The sequence below is a fragment of the Neofelis nebulosa genome, chromosome 8, assembly GCF_028018385.1.
Source record: "Neofelis nebulosa isolate mNeoNeb1 chromosome 8, mNeoNeb1.pri, whole genome shotgun sequence".
NCBI lineage: Eukaryota > Metazoa > Chordata > Mammalia > Carnivora > Felidae > Neofelis > Neofelis nebulosa.
Genome location: NC_080789.1, coordinates 27,624,074 through 27,642,193, shown reverse-complemented (window position 1 = coordinate 27,642,193; position 18,120 = coordinate 27,624,074). Strand labels below are relative to the sequence as shown.

Sequence of the window (18,120 nt, the reverse complement as noted above, 5' to 3'; positions counted from 1 at the left end):
TTGTGCAAATATCTCTGCAGATGTAACCTAAGAAAAAACTTGCCTCTGTCTTGGGATTTCTCGATATTTTAAGGGGGCTTTTTTTGTTTTAAGTGAAGAAGATGAAGGGAGATTATCCTCATTTACATATAGCCCCTGCACGTGCGGGCGCGTGCACACACAGACACAGACACCTGTGACCCTAGCGGCATTGCGTTATGAAAAGAAAACTGGGCAAGAAATTAAGAAATTCGAGTTTGAGGTCCAGCAGGGCCATCAACCATGTGATTCCTGAATGCGTCACTTCAACTCTTTGGGCCTGTTTCCCCCAAAATTAATAAATAAGTAAACAAACAAATAAGAGGAGTGGACTGACTGTATCCTCTTAAGACAACACATGTGCTAGAAAGAACTCTGGAGCAAGAGTCTTTGGACTCTTTAAGTTCCAATTCTAGTACCCGTCAGGTGTAAAATCTACAGCAAGCCACATAACCTCTTGGAACCTCGATTTCTGTTGGAAATAAGCCCACCAACCCAATCAGAGGAGGGACCCAGAGACTCGGAGCACAGTGCAGTAAAGTGAGGCTTTAACCAATGTTCTTGCAAGAGCAGGTGTCTGCTGGACAGGCCTACTCAGCAGTTACCACCCGCAGGTTATCTCCTAGCGTGAAGTCCCGCCCCTGATTCCTCATTGGCTGAGTACTACAGAGGTTACAGCCTTACCCGGAAGTCACCTGTGCCCACGGAAGGCCAAAAGTAGTCTGATTGGAGCAAATGTACATTCCTTGATGTGAGGCAGACGTCAGCTCTTTGGCGCATGCTCATTGCAAAGCCCGCAAAAAAAAATATGCCCCTGAAATGGAGGGGGGAGAGGAGGGAGAAGAGCCAGAAAGTAAGTGTCTAAGGGTTTGGGACTCCATGCGGGGGGGGGGGGGGGGGGGGGGGGGGCGAAACGCTGTTCATACTAGACAGCACAGCTTTTAATTTGGTCTTTCTGAAAATGAATCATCTCATTTACTTCTCACAGTTTCCACATCTGGAAAATGAACAGAGTAATATCAGAAATGCTCCTCTTCCAGTTAGGGGTGAGCCAGAATCAGGTAGTTAAGAAAGTACTATGTAAAGTATAAAGCACTAAGTAAGTGTAAGGTAATATTATTAATTAAAGTCTATTTAGTCTAATATTTATGCCAAATCTTACTGTTTTCCTATGGTCTTTTACAAGTGTTTGTGCTCCTACAGGTAGTATTCTGCCAGTTAGAACCAGAGACTAGAAAGATGTATTTTTCAGCACTCAGGCTATCTACTATAAACAGTATCATCCCATAGTTAAGGTAGCAGCTATAAATTTTCAATTTGCCCCTGAGTCATTATTCAAGCATGACTCTATGAGTCAAGAAATCTAAAAATTTCTATTTCTCCTTCTTTGTGCAAATATCTCTGCAGATGTAACCTAAGAAAAAACTTGCTTCTGTATTGGGGTTTCTCAATATTTTAAGGGGGCTGTTTTTGTTTTAAGTGAAGAGGATGACGGGAGGTTATCCTCATTTACATATAGCCCCTGCGCGTGTACACATGCATGCACAGACACAGACACAAACATCAACACAAACTTTATGCTCCAACCAGAAAAGCATTTTCCTGTTACCAGGCCCTTATTCATGCAGTCCCCTCCACCTGGAATTTCTTTTCCTCTTTTTTCTGCCTGTCCAGTCCTACCGAGAATTCAGGGCTTTGTTAAAATCTCAGATTTTCAATGAGATGTATTGAGTGTTCTTTACCCTATCAATAATCTTTCAGATAGCTCCTCCCCTTTTAAAGATGATGAAACTGACAGATGAGAGATTAAATTCTTTGTTCAAGGTCACCTTTGTGGAATTTGCAGAAAAATTTAACTCACATCTTTCTCCTCTATACCCCAGGTAGGTCTTCTCAAATCATTGTAGTCTGAACCAATTTACATCCTGCTCATCAGCCCAATTCTCTTATAACACATATTATAACACATACACAATATCATAGCCTGCCTTGCATTATAGAGTTCCTTGTGAATACAGACCTGCTTCCCTAGAGAGTTGTTCCCATAGAACAGTAACCATTCTAGGGGGCGCCAGGGTGGCTCAGTCAGTTAAGTGTTGGCTTTGACTTCAGGTCATGATCTCATGGTTCCTCCCATGTCGGGCTCTGTGCTGACAGCTCAGAGCCTGGAGCCTGCTTCACATTCTGTGTATCCCTTTCTCTCTGCCTCTTCCTCTCTCTCTCTCTCTGTCTCTCTCTCTCTCTCTCTCTCTCTCTCATAAAATGAATAAACATTAAAAAAAAAAAAGTAACCATTCTATTCTCCAAATCTCTCATAGCTTTTAGCACTGCTTTATGCATCCAGCTATAATAAAATTTGTATTTGTTGAACTGGAGTGGAATACCTCAAGGATATTTCCTACTACCTTTCCATGAATGAACTCCATTTTGTATGTTTCCATGTTGATTCCCCCCTAAGGGAGATCTTCTGGAAGTATCAAAAACATCATAGTGTAGGTGCAAGAGACGGTGAAGATCCAAGGTCCACCTCTGCCTTCTGCTGGATCTGTAATTCTCAAACGCAAAGCTCTCCTTGGAAACAATGGGAATAATGGGCAATCCCTTCCAGACAGCTTTTGGGAGTGAACTGTCCTTGACATATCCTGAGTTAACTGTGGTCTGAAGGCCCAAGGCCATTTGCAGCAGGATTTTAATGACTATGATTACTTCTGCCATTACCACCACCCAATAAAACCATCACTGACTTGATGTGATTACCCTCTGTTGTGCCGTGCCACCAAACTCCAGCATGTGACAGAGCATATGGTCTTTGCCAACAGCATTCTTTATCAAAGGAGGATAAAAATCACAGTGGCGCCCTGCTTTTCACAGGAGGTAATGGCTTTGGGCAAGACACAGCTTCAGCTCAGCTTGGGTCCTTCAAAGACACAGCCCCCATTTTCCCACGAAGCACTTCATAAAAGTGAAAATGGAACACATGCTGAATGGGATTTGCAGAATAATGAAAACCCTATAATTAGGAAGCAGTAGTTAGAATTATATTACCCCATAAGAGCAAAGCTTAGTAACAAGTTAATGCAATTACTAATTCAGCTTTTCTAGAGATAGAAGCAAACAGTGCAATTAAATCCTCAGTCTTTATTTTTTTCAGGGGCCTAATGAAAGGGAAATAAATGAGCCAGATCCCCTTCTTCCTACCTCTGTCTCAGCTGTGCCATCCAGGGATAGGTTTCCCACCTCCTCTCTCCAATCTTATCTGAAAAATAAAACAGGCCACCAGCTGTGAAATGGATTGTGCCCTCCAACTTTGTACCTGGAATAGAAGCCCTCATTTTTGACAAAGGTTGCCAAGAATTTTGCATCATTGGCAGCTTCCTATTCCCTCATTAGCCTGCTTATTCTGCTTAACAAAAGATGCTCTGTGTGCTGATTTGTATGTGAATGTCAGTGTGCCCTGTGTGCATTGATTTTGACCTGTCCCCATCTGTCCCCGTACACAGTTGTAGTCTAACCCACCATCTTTACCGGTAACTCTTCTCCCACACAAACCCAATTCACTCCAAGTGATGGTCCCAAATCTCCCGAACGCAGTGTTCACTTTCTGATGACCTTTATGCATACCATTCGCTGTGCTTGACGAGCCATTTCGGAGAGGGTACCAAATGCAGGTGATTTCTCTCAGCCGCCTATGTTGGAGGAGGCCACTGGTCTGATGTAGTGACTAGCAATTCACTGCCACGAAGAAGACAGATGAGAGGGTGGCTTCATTCTTTGATGCTAAGAAAAAAGCCCTTAAACTCACCTATCTACATGTAATTATAACCTTCAGGATCCAATAGTACCAAGCCAAAACAGTCCCTGTTTGGACACGCATCATGGTAAATGAACAACCGAATTTAGTAAATGGCTGGCCAATTAAGAACACAGAATAGTGACTTCTGGGTGATCATTTTGATCAATCTAACTCACACATTTCATGTTCAACAGAAGTGCTCAGTGAAAAGACTGAACTGTGTGTAAATGGAACCCAAATTTACAAACAGTTAATTTGGATGAATTAACTGGTCCTTCACTGAATATAAGGTACCACTGATCATAAGACATCCCATTATTTAACGAGTCATGGAGGGAAAAAAAAAACACCAACAAAGCTCAACGCCATGTTTACTTATTAGAGAGCTTCATCTTCTGTTATGTTACGTTTATTTGATACAAATATGTATTTGTTAAGCAACGCAGGGCCATGATATGAATATCTATGCCAAGTTTCCACATGTTCCACCACAACCATCATCATGTCTGTCACTGACCAATAGTGACTTTGATACCATCCACTGTATGATGCATCCTGATCTCAAAGTTGTTGAATTGTAAGAAAATGGGTACTTCAGCATCGATGAAATATGGTATCTGTATCCTTCAGATGAGGATCTCATGCAATCGACAGCCTCTCCTCGCTTGACATCGGCTCCTGCCCCAAGTGGCAAATGGATCTTGTCTGTGTACTAGGAGTCCTCCTCTCCCTCTGTCTCCCCCTTCTTATGATCCATGACGGTCCTCTCAGGGCTATGCCTCACACTGGCCTACACTTTGCACTTTGGCCACTTATTAAAAGTTTAAGCTTTTCTCTTTTTTTTTTTCCTTTCCCAAACTCCTTAATGCTTGCCATTGTCACCTTATTTCTGCCATTGTTGCTCTCTGTTTATTTTTCTTAAGCTTTTTTTTTTTTTCTTTTTTAACATCAAGAAAAAATTCCTTTGGTTAAAAGTCTGTAACTGTCCCCGTTCTCTCCCAGGAGGCTTTTAAGAGGTCTTCAAAGATTGGGGGTAGAAGAGTTCAATGATCTACGTGCTAGTTCAAAGACTGTCCCTCCTCCACTTCTGGGAACCACCTAGATACACCCTCTCTATTAACCTACCTTTCCCATTTTTAAAATTTCAATTTCTTTTTTCTCTTACAGTTATACAGCAAGATCAAAGGAACACCTTGTCCCTGGGCCTTCAGCGCGGAAAGGCCTTTAGCTCCTCACAGGCCATCACCCTAGTTACTCAACTGCCTTATGACCTCTCAGCCACAGTGAGCAAGATTGTTCTATGTACCTCACACTCACACACCCATACGCATGCCCTTAGGCTTCCTGTTACTTTTTAAATTTACTTTGTTCCACCTTCACAGAGGCTTTTAATATTCATGTTAACCTGATTTCACCTGTATGGAAGCGTTAAGGGACATGTGGGCATTCTGTGATGTGTCCTCGTTCTAAATGTCCCCAAGGGTGGTCCTGGCCCACTAAAAATAAGTTTGCTTCAAAGCCAACTTAAAATGTTTACCTCCCTGGCTTCCTAACCCTGAGTTACCCTTCAGTGACTAGTGATAGTATTACTCTTCCTATTCAATGTTTACATACAGTGCTGGGCAGGAAGATGTTCGCAACTGGCTGGGGGTACAGGGAGGGAGTGTGGTTTTGTCCATTTTGGTGGAGCAAATACTCCCACCATGGCTGATTTCGAGCCATCAACAGGATGTCACTAAACGTAGTTGTAATAGGTGCACAGTGGTACAGATATAGTAGACATAACTTCAAGAGTAAATAGTAAAATGTGGTAAAATGATTAGGAAGTGAAGACTTTTACTATTAACTCCTTTGTTTTTAAGATAGTTTCTTTTATTAGAAAGTTCCTATAAGTTTCTATAAGCTTATTAGAAGTTTATATAAGTTAATTTTTAATAATGCCTATGTTTAGTAACCAGCTGAACAGAATTTTGGAAAATGTAGCAATTGGCTCTTGAAAGCTCCAACAAACATATTTAATTATATTGTAATAAAGTATATACTATCTAGTATTATTACTATTATTTTCATATTTTCTGTACCCAACTAGATTATATACTCTGGAATATGAAGTATTTGTCTTATGCTTCATTTTATTTACTATGCTGCTAAACACAGAAGGTAATTAATCTCTAACATTAATAATAATGTTTACTCATTAAAAATGTTTTTGAGGGGAGCCTAGGTGGTTCAGTTGGTTAAGCATCTGACTTTGGCTCATGTCATGATCTCAGAGTTTGTGGGTTTGAGCCCCGCGTCGGCTCTGTACTGACAGCTCGGAGCCTGGAGCCTGCTTCAGATTCTGTGTTTCTCTCTCTCTGTCCCTCCCCCACTAGAGCGAGCACATGTGTGCACGCTCTCTCTCTTTCTCAAAAATAAATGAACATTTAAAAATAAAAAAATAAACATGCTTCTGAGGGGCTATGAAAATTTACTAATAACAAAATTTTGGCGTTGCCCCAAACCTGACTCTTCCTGCAATCACATCTTTAACCCCAAAAACTTTATGAACTAAAAATATGCTATCAAAAAAGATATAATATCAGTGTAACTGAATCATCTTTGACACCAGCTATAGGATCATCTACTATTAAGAGTGGTGGTGACCAGCTTTGTTATCAAAAGCTGTTGAGAACACTGATCAACTTTCAATCACCAACAAGCAAGCCAGCTAACCTCTATGAATGTTGAAGTTAGAGCTCTATGGGAGAAAGTATTCTTGGGGTGGGAGTCCCCTGGTGGGGTAACCAAACTGACAAACTTAATTAACCAAACTCCCAAGAGCAATCACTCCCTCTTCAATTTACACTTAAAATGAACTGGCATGTAATCTCAAATGCGAACTTATTATCGAAGAGATACTATTGTTATCCTCACTGGAGAAATAGCTTTCCCACAACAATAATGTTGGTTTCTATTAACCAGGATCCTTCCTTTTCCAGAAGCAAAAAATCAGATTAGCAACAAGGAGGACATCTGCTGAGTATCAAACCAGGAGATAGGAAATATAAAAGTCTTGAAAGATGCATACTCCAGGATATGAACAGTACAAATAAATCATCTCTGTTCTGCAGTGGAGTGTATCTAAGCTCAAGACTATTAACATCTACCAAAGTGTGTCTGTCATAGTTGAAAAGTATTGGTAAAGACTGAAAATTCTCTACATATGTCACCAAAACCACTATTATCTCATGCCAGAAGTGTTACAATGGAATGAGTTTTAGCTTTATGTGCTATAGTTACATCACAGACAGCTGTCTAAGCATCTGCACTAGTCCAGGACTGGGAAATCCATAGCTCATATGCTGCCTCCCACTCCTTCTCACACCATTGGCAGACATCATTAGTTGATCACTGCACTCTTTCTCCATTGAGCGCCACCATTCTTCCCAACACAGTCTATACAAAGCACTCCTAATCCTGGCTCTGTGCTCTGAATGAAGAATTAGGAGACAAGGCATGTACAGGTCTCTTGCAGGGAGGGTAAGGGCTACACTTGACTCATGTATTATTTCAGGTTCATTTCGATGGTGTTGCTATCATAGAGCTAACCTTTTGAAAATCTTGTTGCCAATTGATCCTCACTGTAAACTCCAGAGTGTAAAGTCAAGAGCTTTATGTTGGCTTTGGCTTTTCTCTGCTCCAGCATTGCAATGTGGTGGTGGTGGCTGGGGCGGGGGGGTGGGGGGGGGTCCTATGTCTTACTTAACCAGACCAAATTGTTCACCATCACTTCTGTCAGCGAAATGTACATGTTAGAAGTCAATTATTTAAGCTTTCCTGGCTTTTTGTCATTACCACTTGTGGGCGCCACTGAACTAAAGGGAAGCTGGTTTTCTTTTCAGTACCTTCATATACTGACACTCTGCTTAACCTTACCATCCAGATCAGGAGCTCCTGACCTAACCTGCACCACCATCTTGGATGCACCAAACAGCTAGTCACTTTCTACACACACAGAAACATCTCTTTTTACCTCCCTGTACCTGCCCATTTCCTCCGATCCCAATCACCTTATATCCACCTCAGTCTTTGTTCCTATTTACTTGTCTTTCTCCTCCCATTAGATTGTGATTCCTTGAGGGCAAGGCCAGTCTTTGTGTCCCCACACCATTATGATTCCTGGCACACAGTCTGTCCTCTATAAGCATTTGTGCTACATTAGAGACGTACTGTGCTGAAAGTCACAGGCCTCTCATTCAGGGTGACAGAAAAGAAAACCATACCACCTCATTAAGTTGTAGCAAATTTTCTACATGTATTTAGGCATGTGCTTAGGGCCTGCTTTTCAATTCTTTACACCATGAAACAGCTCCCATATGGGTACTAGTCTTCTGCTCCTTCTCAGGGTAGAATTCAGCTTCTTAACTCTGCATCCTAAAAGGTCCGATAGAGAAAGAATCTGGATGTCTTTCCCCCTGATGCTGTAGTGGTTCCATTGATGGTCTTACAGGAAAGCTGGGGGGAATGCGGGAGGGGGGGAGAGCAGTCAAGTTTCTAATAAAAATTACTTCTGGTTACCTCCCTTCTCCCACTCTGAAATTCTTAGAGTCACCACCCCCCCCCCCCCAGCCCCCAATTGTTGACTTTAATTGTGTTGTCCCAATAGCATTTTGAAATTGAGCAAGCTCCTGGGAGCATTTTGAAAGGCCCTGTGAGCTTCCTGGTCAGCATTTTCAATCTCTAATTATAACTTTGCATGATGGCTTCACTTAATACTTGTCAGGTGGGCCTGGGAGTAACTGATGGTTTGAAACTAAATCTTCAGTAGCCACCATCAATGTATTGAGGCTTAATTCCTCTTCTGTTCTTAGAGAAGCTGCTGAAAGCAAAGAGGAAATATATGCTGTCCTCAATCCTAGGAAAACACAGAGACTTTATTAGAATGTGGTGGCATATTTATAGGAACTTTACAGCTTGTGGGGCTCAGGGCCTGAATTCACCTACACCTTCATCTGCTTCCAGGGCAATCTATTGTGGGATGGTCTGGATATGACCCTTTGGAAATCCTGCTTTTAATGAACTGATGAGGAAAGGTGAGTACTTTTCTCTGGAAAGAACATTTTTCTCGCCCACTGACTTCACAAAAAGATAAAAATGTGCTAAAATATAGTATAGAAATGATGGGACTATTTTGAAACAGAGACAAAAGCATTTTGACTGGAGAAAGGAATGTCGGTGATGTTAGAGAATTTCTTTAATACAAAGAATAGACTTAACTTTTTGTGTAGAAGGGAACTTTGTCTCTCAGTCTTTAGTTGTGAGTTTCTGTTTTACCACACTCTTATGCTTATGTTGGCTTCACTGTCTTCTCACCTTCCCTTAATCCTTCCATGTGGTTTTGTTGGTATTTATTGTCCTTCTAGCAAGCCACCTCCTTCCTTTCCATGCTGCTGCTTCCATCAAATGTAAACTATGGTACCTTCCTTAGCCCATTCCAGATGCTTCATCCGTCCATTCCCTTGTTCATAAGGCATGTATTGTGGGTCAGACATTGGCTAGATGGGGCAGACACACACCCGCCAGGCAGTCCCCACTCTCAAGGGACTTTCAGTTTATTGAGACCATTTGGGAACCATCTGGCAACATTACAAACTGTATTAAAATTTTAAACTATGTTAAAATTCTCAGAGACCATCATCAATCCTCCAAGCTTGAGGGTTCTGATTAGCTGACACATTTGTAACACTAACCTAGTGGACAAGATGTAACTGTGATTCCTTGACCTGAATTGAGAAGCCCTCAGTGTGCCAACAGTGCTTGGAAAGAAAGCTGAGGGAGACTGGGAGAAGTCTGGAACCTCAGCAAAGAACACACATCAATTCATAAAAAGAGAGTTCCACATTCCTCTAGTTCAGCAGCTGTAGGTAAGATACCGTGTTCCTGGGGACAAGGCTCTTCCCACAGCAGAGCTGTCTTACTCCATTATAAGCTAACCTAGGATGACTCACATTCCCTCTCTTAACATCCTCCCTGGCCAAACTAGCCAGATCTGGCACTCACCTCAGAGCCCACAGTGGGATTCTGACATCCAGCTGCAGCACTGGCACACTAGCCCAATAAGAAACCACTGTTTTTATGAAGTAAATGATCCTTAATGCCAAAAGCACGCTAAGATGTCAATTGAAACAGAGGTCTACCTCCAAAGTAAAGAGCTTCAAAGAGCATTCCAGATTTCACCCCTAAGCCCATACTTGAAGTCAGTATCTATGTGCTGCTAATGATTGTTAAATTAAAAGGCAGTCGTTTAATGGAGCACTTTCAGTATCCAGTTGCCTTCTGCCATATGGCTTTGGGCATGAAGTGATTAAACTATAATGTCCAGAGCCTCTGCTGCTGGGCTATTTAATGGTACTATGCATCATGAGCCCTGAGATGATGGGAAATCTGTTTTCAGTTTACATCCCCAGTGAAAAGTGACTCCTTTTGGCCTACAGGGGTTTAAGCCCTCCTCCAATCACTATGGCTTGCACACTCACACTAACCCTGCATACAGCCACTAGATGAGACAGGCCTGACTCTCAGAATACGGGCAGGAACCTTCATCATGCAGCCATTCCCAGGGTTCAAAGACAAAGAGAAGAACAATTTGTGGTGACTCATAAAGCAAGAAGCAAGAGCAGAAGACCTTGAGATAAGGATAGTTAGAGGCACACGGAATGGGCTGCAGCCTGGAGCAGTGCAAAAGTTCTGGCTTTTGGCTAATGGGGATGGCTACCAGGCCTTGGTCATGCCTTATGTGCCAGGCACTCCACGGAGTACTTTATAAAGTATTTTTTTTTTTAACGTTTATTTATTTTTGAGACAGAGAGAGACAGAGCATGAAGAGGGGAGGGGCAGAGAGAGAGGGAGAAACAGAATCTGAAACAGGCTCCAGGCTCTGAGTGGTCAGCACAGAGCCCGACGCGGGGCTCGAACTCACGGACCGTGAGATCATGACCTGAGCCGAAGTCGGACGCTTAACCGACTGAGCCACCCAGGCGCCCCATCCACGGAGTACTTTAACATAGATCACCTCATCTAATCATCCCAACAGCCCCTATCAAGGACGTATTATCATCATCCCCATTTGCTGAGGGCAAAACAGTCTTAGAAGAATTAAGTAAGTTGATCAAGGTCACAGCTAATTAGTGGTGGACCTAAGATTCAAACTCAAGCCTTCTTGACTCTAGAGCCCAACTTTTTAAACCACGATGGTGGTTGAACATGTCTGCCAGTTTCTTACTTAAGGGGTGAACACCACTATAGGTATTTTTTAGTTCCTTGCTTCTAAATATGATTAGTAAACTATATGTGATCTTCACTTCAATGGGCAGACTTAGTCATTTTTAACATATCCTTTTGTTGGTTTCATGAAAGCCAAGTCCAAGGAACCATTTTAAGTGCTACATATAGACACCTGATCCAGCAAACCATACCTGACTGTTATCAATAAGACTCTGGAACTCAGAAAGGGCAAAAATAGATAACTATCACCTCTTCAGAGTTCTGCTCGATATGGCTTTTGCTTTCTCAATGTGATATTCGTTACATTCGTATAGGCATTTTTAGGAATATAACACAGTTCCTGTTTCCAAGGATCTTACACTCCTACTGGGGAGCCTGGAGACAGAGAGTTCAGTAATACTCAAGAACATAAACAATTCAAGCCTTTAATGGCCCAGACAGTACTAGAGACATGCAGAGAACCAAAAGACCTCAGAAGAAAGCCCTTATTACTTTACTATGTGAGTGAGCAACTCATAGACTCATCCTACCAGACTGAAATCAGAAAAGGAACTTTTGGTCATATACTTTACTCACCATGGATAAATCACTTAAAATCATAATCAGTCTGAAACGTTGGGTGCCCATGGTTGAAAGTCTTGTGTAGCTTTAATAAGACTTTAGGCACTATGCCAATCAATTCCTTTGGAAATTTCTACCATAGTTCTGAGAGAAAATTCTTGCAAAAGACAGAGGCACTGTCTCACCCTCAGTAAATGGGTTCTCTTACCTGATGGGCCTTGCTTCATTAACTTTTAACTGGTGCTTTTAATATTCAGTTTGTACTTTTAAACTTTTAAAGCCTTTATCAGATGTTCTTTGAAACCAAATGCATACCACTAAAATACGCATGTTTCCAGCGTGATCAGATTTCTTTTCAACTTATTCACAAAGACCTTGAGAGGACAAAGAATGTATTTAATGATAGGAACTAACATGGCGCCAGTAATGAATGGTTCGGTTCTGCCAATAATACCCAAAACTAAAGCAGTAATTTTTTAAAGCCTTGTTTTGCTTTAGCAATTTAAAATAAAGTATTTTCATATGTATTATCTTATTTAGTCCCTCTGACAGCCACAGAGCCAAGCAGAGTGGGTTTTACTATCCCCATTTTAAAATAAATATGGTTCAGAGCCCTCAAATAATGGAGCCAAGCTTATGCAACCAGTAAGTGGCAGAGTTGGGCACCAGAACTCTGGCCTCCTGGCCCCCAGCCCATTGCCATGTTGATTCAGCTATTTATATCAAACAATATAACTTCTATTCCTATGTGATCTCCACAGGCACAGGTTGCAAGTCTTACTTGTCTCTAGATTCCTGGTACCTGACTTGGGACAAGTAAGAGTTTATGGCGGCCCAGAAATAAAGACACTTTGTGCTAGTGTCTGTGCTTTTCATAATCACAATTACCAGTTAGTTGGGTTGAGCTAAGACTAATAAGGCCAAAGTTTCAGGTTCTAAATAGGCAAATAACAGTTCTACATACGACCAGTTATCTGACTAACCTGTCCTGAGAGGGATCTGGCAAGTTAGTGGATAGCTTAGTCCAATTTATTTTCCTAAATCCATCCATCCATACTCGAGAGTGGGGACTGTCCCATCTGTATGTAACTTCTCAGGAAACATCCTCACCTACAGACTCTCCCAGGAGGATTCGTAAACAAGAGCAGCGGCCAGGATCTGTTCCCAGTGACACTTCCCCTCAATCTGGCATAACTGATTAGAGCTAGATTGGTGCTTGACCCAAAAGCAGTCAATGGGCAGCCAAAAAGCTTTGAGGTGTCCTGGCAAGAAGGCTCTGCCCCCACCAGAAACAATGGGAATTTACAGGGCTGATCAAATGCCCCTTATCAGAAATTCAAAGTGAAGATATAAGGAAAGAGTAACTTAGGAGCAAGAAGAGAGAGACTCGGAGCTGGAGACACATTGATGGTGGAGCACCAGAGTGGGGAACATGTTTGAAGTGCTACCTGGGCTCCAGGCAGGGTTACAGTCTTCTGAATGGCTGTCTTTTGAAGCCAGAGCTGAGTTTTCTTCCCTTCCAGGCCAGATGCTCCTTAACCTTTTGGGATCTTGATTCTTTTGATAATCTGATGGAAGATTTGGGTTGTTGTCTCAGAAAAATTTACATACAAAAATTTAGACTAATGATTGCATTTAATTTCAAGGGATTTCTTGATCCCCTAAAGTCCAACCTCAGACCCACTGAAAATCTATGCACCACAGGTCAAGGAAACTGTTAGTTCATCTAAGATGGCCATGGGATCACATGATCTCTGAAGTTCAGCATGTAGTATAGGACTTGGAACATAGTATTACATACATCTTGGTTGAATGAGTGAATAAATGAACAATTGAATGAATATGTAAATAAATAAAAAAATACAACTTAGGAGTTCATGCCCTGTTGACAGCACATTAGGAACATCCTTTTCCTATCTTATGAAACACTTTGTTAACATAAGCTAGAAGCATGGCTGGAATGAATGCCTGTTACTTGTATAAACCCAGATGATGTTTAATATACTCATCAACACAACTGATGGGCACACTATCACCTTGCACATACAGAACTACAAGGGCATTGTGCCTACCAGTATACAAATGAGAACTTGGAATGTCATAGCCTACAAGAGGCATCCTACTTTTCCAGTAGATAAAGAAATGAAAATTTACTAGATTTTCTACTTGAAATACATATAATCATTTAGAATTTAAGCTACTTTTCCTTAATGTACAACCTTAAAAATAATAATGATTAACACCTTTATTTCTTTTTCTGACTTTTGGGAGAAAAAACTTGTTATTTTCTTTTTTTTTAATTTTTTTAATGTTTATTTATTTCTGAGACAGAGAGAGGCAGAGCATGAGTGAGGGAGGGGCAGAGAGAGAGGGAGACACAGAATCAGAAGCAGGCTCCAGGCTCTGAGCTGTCAGCACAAAGCCTGATGCAGGGCTCGAACTTAAAAACCATGAGATCATGACCTGAGCCGAAGTCAGTCTCTCAACCAACTGAGCCACCTAGGTACCCCCAAAAACTTGTTAGTTTCAATAATCTAGGATTCTACTTTAGGTTGAACATTAGCTGGCTTCTCATTTAGACAGAGAGAGAGAATAGCCTACTTCCCTTTGGTTATTCTGGCAGGGTTTTGGAGGGGGTCGGGGAGGCTGCTATTACCCATCTGAAGATTGACCAGAGTGTAAATTCTTTGAGGGCAAGACTAGCCACATAGCTTAGTATCTGCCTCTCTTGACCACTGCCAATCTTAGTGTGGTACAAATAGAGGGATTTTAATTAAATTTAACTGTGGTCCACAAAGTGGGGAGGACAGATCTGCTTTTTGATTTGGCGAGGGAACAAAAGAGAAATGTAGTCAAATGCAATGATCTCAATTTTTAAAAAAAGTATTGCAGTCATCATTTCAAACTGATTACATTTAAAAGGAAAAATCTGTCCTGTGGTTAATTATTTTTTTATTTCTTAATCCTTTATCATAAAACTCCTATGTAAAAAGCTGTACTTCACTTTCAGTTATCAGTAACTAAAATTGCAGGGTATGACATGCAGTCATATGTTTTCACATAAAGAGTCCCCCCCCCCCCGCTCCCCACTTTGGGATCAAATACCCCAGTAGTGTAAGAAGAATGAGAGTTCCATTCATTTGCAACACACAGCCTATGAAGACACAAATATTGTACTGTCCTTCCATCCAAGGAGCATAAATATTCTCTCATTAATGTATTTCAAGCCCATTTAACAGGAAATCTATACTTGGTTTGTCGCATGGCTACTAACATCAAACACCTAATTTTTGCTAGCTCTTGAGCCACTTAGCTTACGAAGCATAACATTTATTCTTTTAATGTGATCTTCAAAATACAACTACTGGATTCAACATGTGTGTGGGCTGAGGAGGAGTGAAGAAACCAATATTTCCTGAATATTCTTTATGTAACAGGGACTTTGTAAAGATGATGTCATCCTAAGGAATTCTTTTACCCATTTTACAGACCCTGGGAATTGAGCTACAGAGAGATTAAGCTACTTGCTCAAGGTAACACAGCCAGAAAACAACAGAGTCTGGACTTGAATCAGTATACCCTGCCCTCAAAGTTCAGGTCCTAGCCTCTTGCTGCCTCCCTAGCAGGGTCCCATGAGAGGGGACGGTTGTCTGAATCACCCCCATTATTGCAAATCATGCATTAAAGACCAGTTCTGCTTGATAGGATTCAAAGACAAAGACTTCAACTCCCTGCTCTCACAGTTTAGAGCAATCACTTCATTTGAGTATGATCCACGTGTTGGTATGAGGTCCCACCCTTTCCTATTGGAGGTCAGGACCAGGAAGTATGGTAACTCTCTTCAGTCTAAGGAAACACCAACAGGTTAGAACAAGGAGCTGCTCTGACCCAGCAGCAGGAGGCCAAGTTAAAGAATAGAAAGGCGTAACCTAAACCCAGAACTTGGCTCTCAGGTTTAAATGCCTCACCATGTAACTTCGGCCACAGCACGCTGCAATAGCAATGAGATCTAGATCCCAAGTGGAGGCTCAGATTCCATGTCTGCCTCCAATAAGACTTTGCAGGGTGACCTTGGGCTAGATCCTTGACTTCAGCGTTCTCATCTTTGAAGGGAGGGTTAGCACGTCTTCCTAGCATCCCCCTTGTAAGCTGGTTTTTAAGTAGAAGTGACACAGCCTTGGAGCAGGCACTAGCATAGAGGGTAGCTCTCCCCATACACACAGAAGCACTTGTACAGAAGACCAGACCATCAGGCTCTATCCTTTGGGCAAGACCTTTGGGCAATCTCTACCTCCAAAGACCCCAAGCCTTTATCAACAATCCCCCATCCTCCCATCAGTGTTCTTTGGTAATTACAGATATTGTAGCACCACTGCTGTCCAGGATCAGAACTTAAGAAGTTCAAAGGCTCCAGGAATATGTGGTGTCTTGTCTCCACATCCAGTAAAAAGCGGCACTGCTTTCTGACAGGTGACAACAGACACTCACGGGGCAGCAGTGAAGGAGCTGTGTTTACATGACACTTAATATCCAGGAAGGCATTTCATATATGGGGGTGCCCATATCCAAGTAATCCAACCCCATGGACTTGGACCAGTGGTGAGCTCAAGATGATCTCCACCATTTGCTTGGCTGTCACCACCTCTGCAACCTGCGGGAATCGGCTGATGGCTCCAGAGAATGACTCCAGCCTTTCAAATAGAAAAATGTGGTGTGTTACATGTTACCCAGGCAGTAGAAGAGAAAGGGGACCTTTAAGAAAATGTTTTGGAAGGAAAACTAGGGCAGCTTTGAAATTATTTTCATAGTCTTTAAACTCAAAAAATAAATCACCAGGGCTAATAGTTATAGACAGCAGAACAGGCAGCCATACTAAGCTCTGTACTTCCTTGATTCTAACACCTGTTGGGGGGCATCTCGTGGGCCCATACTCCATAAGGCCCTTAATATGTATTGTCTGAATTAATCTTCATGACCATCTATCATCCTCTGGCGTGAGCCCGCAACATGACCTTGAGCCAGCATTGATATCTCTGGGCCTGGTCCTCTTCTAATGCCAGGGTAAGAATTATCAACATGTATGTCAAAATCCCCAAGGCTTATGCCAAGAAATAGAATAGAGAGGAAGACAATAAGCCATAATGAGGGCATAGATAACATTGATACAGAGGGGGAAGAGGAGAAGCAGTGTAAATAATGGGAAAATATCTAGAGAGAGATGGAAAGACAAATTCAATAAGCACTTTCAAAGTATGGGCCTCAAAACAAGTGTCTTTCTTCCTTGGAATATTACTGTTTTGTGCCAGCTTAAGAAGCCTGACTACCTCCTGTCTGCTTCAGAAAATAGACAGGATAACAGGAAACAGTTTCAGATTCCACAGTGATTATAGCTACTTAAGTTTGACTTACCAAATACTGTCTCAAACAGATGGTATGTAACATTTGATTAAGGGCTTATCCTGCAAGCCCAACAGGGAACATTTCTTCCCCTCTTAATATAGAAAAGATGCAGAGAAGAAAGGAAGTAAAATGACATCTTTGCTCATATTCCATGTGTATCAGTTTTTCTCAATGTTTGTGCCTTTCCTGAAATGAATATGTGTTTATTTTGCAACTCAAGACCAAACTACAAAACACTGACACCATAGAATCTTGGTGAAGAAGGATATGGAAGATCATCTCATCAACCTCCTTATTTTACTTAAGGTAATAGAGACTGAGAAAATTTAGCCGATTTTCCCAACGTGGTACTGTGGCAAATCTGGGACCAGGTCTTCTAACTCAGGCTCTGGCATTCACCCTAGGCTTTCTGTGTGTATATGTTCAATGTGGGGAAAACATACAAATCGGTCAGCACCATTATTACTAAATTAGCACCAATCTGTGATGAGCAATTATCAGAACTTGAAGCTGATGGGTAATGCCATTCAAGTCCAGTTAATGAGCCAAAAGCTTGGTTCTTCAAAACACTTAACATTAATCAGCATTTGGCTTTGGTTTGTGACAAGTATTTTCAAAACATCACAATTACAATATTCTTAGCTTTGCTCAGTGTAAATAAAAAATGAAAGAAAGTCAGAATTTCATAAATGACAGTCTCCAGAATGGAAATAATGAGTCCCACAGAGAAGGTACAATGTGTTCATCTTTCTAGAGGCCAAATGTAATTTGGGAACGATTGAGGTCACTGAGAGATTACAAAGTGTGAGCCTTCTGCTTGGTGAGGATGAGAAGGTGAACAGAATCAGCCCCATAATGCAGTGAGAAAGGAATTACCCCAGGCTTTATACCCATGTCCTACTCCCAGACATATCACTTAGCCCCACTGTCACCAACAGTGCCTTGGAGGAGAGGGTTCTCCACCATCTAGTGGGGAGGAAGCAGCATGTTGAGAGGAATTGGAAACTCAACACATAGTGGCCTGGCTTGGAAAGTAGCAGAGGAGAGGAAGCCAGGGGGCAAAAAAAAAAAAGTGGTTGGTA

The 18,120-nt window shown here is 41.7% G+C and overlaps 2 long non-coding RNA genes across 4 annotated transcripts in view; one reads left to right on the top strand and one right to left on the bottom strand.

The window, feature by feature from the left end:
- The window catches only part of LOC131519096 (uncharacterized), a 96,947-nt gene extending 91,356 nt beyond the window's left edge, over positions 1–5,591 (bottom strand). The window contains exons 1-2 of the long non-coding RNA XR_009265453.1: positions 3,640–5,591; positions 3,217–3,274 (exon numbers count right to left, since the gene is read on the bottom strand). This is a non-coding gene — a long non-coding RNA (uncharacterized LOC131519096). The remainder of the gene's footprint in view (positions 1–3,216; positions 3,275–3,639) is intronic.
- A 1,570-nt stretch (positions 5,592–7,161) lies between these two features.
- LOC131519099 (uncharacterized) lies at positions 7,162–17,398 on the top strand. 3 transcript variants are annotated; one of them, XR_009265458.1, is made up of 5 exons: positions 7,162–7,333; positions 8,816–8,886; positions 15,128–15,171; positions 16,109–16,349; positions 17,259–17,398. It is a non-coding gene; the product is annotated as an uncharacterized LOC131519099 (long non-coding RNA). The 3 variants fall into 3 exon arrangements; XR_009265459.1 differs by having other exon boundaries at positions 16,109–16,699; XR_009265460.1 differs by lacking the exon at positions 15,128–15,171.
- Positions 17,399–18,120: the final 722 nt, after the last annotated feature.